This window comes from Peromyscus californicus, unplaced genomic scaffold (assembly GCF_007827085.1).
Source record: "Peromyscus californicus insignis strain IS unplaced genomic scaffold, ASM782708v3 Scaffold_19__1_contigs__length_69161282, whole genome shotgun sequence".
Taxonomy (NCBI): Eukaryota; Metazoa; Chordata; class Mammalia; order Rodentia; family Cricetidae; genus Peromyscus; species Peromyscus californicus.
The window spans coordinates 21,185,316-21,189,694 of NW_026294491.1; positions in this window are offsets into that span (position 1 = coordinate 21,185,316).

Genomic DNA, 4,379 nt, shown 5'->3' on the forward strand with positions numbered 1-4,379 from the left:
CGAAATCCTGTCTCCATGAATCCTCTGACTGAAAGCTTCTGAGTCCTCAGCTAAAAGGGCTTCTAGTTCCTGTCTCCTCATGCCTTATATGCCTTTCTCCGCCCAGCCATTTCACTTCCTTCCTAGTGCTGGGATTAAAGGCATGTGACTCTCAAGTAGTGGGATTAAAGGTGTGTGCCAGGCTGTTTCCCTCCTAGACTGAGTCAATCTCATGTAGTCCAGGGTAGCTTTGAATTCACAGAGATACAGACCGATCTCTGCCTCCTGAGTGCTAGGATTAAAGGTGTATGACACCACTACCTGGCTTCTATGTCTAATCTAGTGGCTGGCTCTGTCCTCTGATCATCAGGTGATCTTTATTTGATACGCAAAATACCATCCCACTCAGTTGTGTTGCTTCCCCGCCCCCATGGTTGGTCCTGCTTGCGAACCTGGTGGGATTTAGGAGGGTGGAGACTTACAGGAGGATGTGGGTCAATGAGAAGCTAACTTGGCCTTGGAAACTATATCACGCCCTGGTCTCCTCGCTCTTTCTGCATTTCCTCTTCTGTCATGATAGGAATAACCCTCCTCTGCTCTGTGGTACAATCCCCAACATGACACACTGGCAGTTCTGAAACAGTGAGGGATACAAAATGTTTTCTTTTTATTTCATCTCTGTGATGTAAAAGTAACTAACAAAGACATTGTGGTGTGCTTGTTAGCTTTTAATGTCAACTTCACATAACCTAGAATCACTTAGAAGGATTCTTAACATAAAAAATACAGTGATATTGGACTGGCATGTGGAGGGGGGAGTTGCCTATTTATTAATTGACCCAGCCAACTGCATGCTTCATGTGTTGACTAGACTGTGTTGTACAATAATGCATAGGGGGAGTGCTGAACTGCTCACTTAAAAAGACTAGAACACTAAATTTCATGTGTGTTTTTCCACAATAAGAAGTACTTTCTTACCTCATGAGTAATGAATATATGACTACTATAACTACTTCAGAATAAACGTCATTTAAAAAATTTATTCTACTATGAAATGACAACCAACATTAGCAGATTTTTTTTTATCACTTTTATGTGGTTTTTATCTTGTGCTTGGCATCAGTTGTAGTCTGAATTTGTTAACAATGAGAGTATGTGATTTCCCTTTGTGAGATCTCACATGAGACTCCTAGTCCAGTTTATGAAATTTCTAGTAATATTTCTTAATGCTTACATTAGATGAAGTTCATAAATTGTTCATGCATTTCACCAACAGTGAAATGAATGCTCTTAGAGAAGATACTATTTTTGCATACATATTAAAACACACATCCTAATGGAAATATTAAAAGTAGCTCAGTAAAATCATGGGAAATAAAATATATGCTCAGTTATTAAAGATTTTAGCTCCCAGTGCAATCTCCAATTACTTTCTTCAATTTGTGAACATATAGCTAATTCCCATAATATAGGTATTGCCATTTAGAAAACATCTAAAAAAAGAATGAAAGAAAGAAAAGAAACAATAACAAAGGTAAGAGAATCAACCAAATGTTTTTGTTTTTTTTTCTCTATTCTGAAACAGTACTGTCACATAGCTACCGGAAGGATCTGACTTTGGAGTAGATAATGACTACAGCAGAAACAATCATATTTTAAAGATTAATGTTTATAGTACCTCTAAATAGAAGATTGATAAAGGGAAAATCTTAAATATAGAGTGATATTGGTAAAGGCTCTTATGCTGTTCCATATGATTTCTTTGTTCTGGTTGAGAAAATATCTTTGCCATTCAAAAGTACTAACGAGATGTGCATTTTTTTTAGTAATTAGTGTTCAGACCTTGTGTCAGCTACAATTTATGTCTTATAAAAAGTAAAAAAAGATAAAAGTCTCACACTTGTAACTCTGGACATTAAACATGTGACAAAAAGTAAAATAAATTAATTAGACAAAAATAATGGGGAGAAATGTGGCAGCCTTTGCAAGCACCACAGCTGGCAGAGTAATAATTCAGGTGATGTAAGAAGGGAATTTGCTCAACACGACTTAGTTAGCTGGTGTTTGTTCAAACTTCTAGAGTCTGACACTAGGCAGCCTATTTTAGACATATTTAAAGACAGTACAACTTTGGCAAAAGGTTTCGCAAAAACAAATATCCCAACCTTATATGCACAATAAAGCGTAAGGTGTAACTACATTGAAACTCTTTTGCCAATTACATGTGACCTCTGCCATAAAGATGGATTCCATAGCTTAAGGGCCTGTGGAGGATCTGGTATGGTATTGGTCATTCAAATAGCAAAGAGGTCACCAGGCTATAAAGAACATATGGCATCTCCCTTAAGGATGGGTTCTATTGACTAAGAAACAGAGATAAAGATAAAGGTTTATTGTAGAAGAGTCTGGGATAAATATAATAGTCTGAAGAATTCAGGTGTGACCTGGCCCTACAGGTAGTACAGATCTCCAGTGATTAATTACATCCACTCCCAGTCTTCAGCATAGAAAACAGGTACACATCCCTTATGTTGAAGAGACAAGCCTGTGGGTTTAACGTTGTGGTTTCCCTAGTGCTTATCTATGAGCACAAGGACCTTATGCCCTTTATGAGAAGTGTTTACTTATATGAAAGGGGTACATGTGCCTTCCAGCATATATGATTGAAGATCTCAAGTAATGCTGGTAATGCTACCTGATTAGACTTGCTTTCTTTCCTGGAGTTCTTTGCTTAATGAAGACGGTGTCCCCATAGCCCAAGAAGCTCTGGACTTAACACTCATTTTCTCAGTATCCAGAAATCAATGCTAAGAATGTCATGAGATGTGCCTACAACTACATCACATCCTATGTTCACAGCTACTAAATGATCTGATTGATTATACCTCTAAGGATTGTGACTAGGAGAAAATAGATCTATTCACAGAGGACGGTGTGGGATGCTTGATTAAAGGAAGGAACTAGAGGACGAGGACCATAAAAATGATGAAATTTTGCCACAAACATACATATGTGTAAAACAAGGTGGCATGCAGTATGATTTCCAGGGTAGGACAATAATAAGTGGAGAGTTCTCAGATGTGGAGAAAATATTCAGAAGCTACACTGCAAGGACAGCACTCAGGGAGTCTTTGTGGAGTTGCTTATATCTTAAGAGACAGGGTGGGAATCTTGAAGCCCCACCCCTGTCTAAGCAACTGTTGGTAACTGATGGCTAGTGGGGAAAGAAGTCAAGTTTCCTTCAGGGCTGTAAGCCTAACAGGTTATCCATGTTCCAGTAGGTGGCCCCGCATCCATGTACATGCAAGCAGTACTCAACAAACACAGAGGCCATTGAGAAAGACAGGGGTGGAGAGAGAGAGGGCAAGGGGCGGAGGAAGACAGAGGAGGAGACAAAGAGATAGGAGAAAGTGAAAGACACAGAGAGACAGAGACATGGAGTTGGGAGGAAAAAGTAATGTTGGGGATAGGGACTGATCTGCAAAAATGGGGAGTGGTTGGTGTTAATAAAAATAAACAGCATGGATGTATTCATATTGAATAAACTATTTAACAAATAATGATTCTAACATTTGGGTATGGAAAAAGGTAACTGTCAATAAATGATGAAGTAAGGGAGATAGTAAATGTCACTGAAATTGTTCATTGTTCTTTGTGTTGAAGTAGAGAAATTGGAACAAAGAATCAGTTCTGTAAACCTTGTTACCAAATACAATGACTTCCTGATTTCTTATTTTAGTCATGAGAAAAGAATTTCTCTTCACCACTGTAGAAAGAAAAATAGGGTTTAGCCAAGAAGATGAGATGGGCTTAACATTCTTTTTAAATCAATAACTCTAACATATCATATTAATAGTCTGAAAATAAAAGCACAATCCTCATTAGATACATAGATATAACAGAATGCTATTTTAAGTTTACTGTTTCAGTAAACAAAGATTAGTGATAACTTTGAATAGTAATCTACAATATTTCTAAAGCTATGGATAAATACAGCAATGATATAGTATAAATTGTCCAGAAACAGCACTATTTTGTACATCTGTGTCATTCTTGATAAAGACGACAAAGAACTGAGTTTTGAAATTGTATGCCTATAAAAAAAGACACTGACCTCAAACCACTTACACATTAACACATTACTAAATGTGAGGCATAACATTAAATTCTTAGAAGAAGCATAACACATCAATTCAAACAACATTAAAAAATGATGCAACAATTGAATATAATTAATAAAAAGTTAAGACCTACTTTCTGGTGGCACGGCTAAGAAACATAGGGATAAAAAGAAAATGCAAAGCATCTGCTCACTGGGAAGTTTATGATGGAAGCAAAGTGAAGAAAGAGAGCACATAAAAAGAGAAAGTAAATGGACACATTTGGCAAACATTTCACCA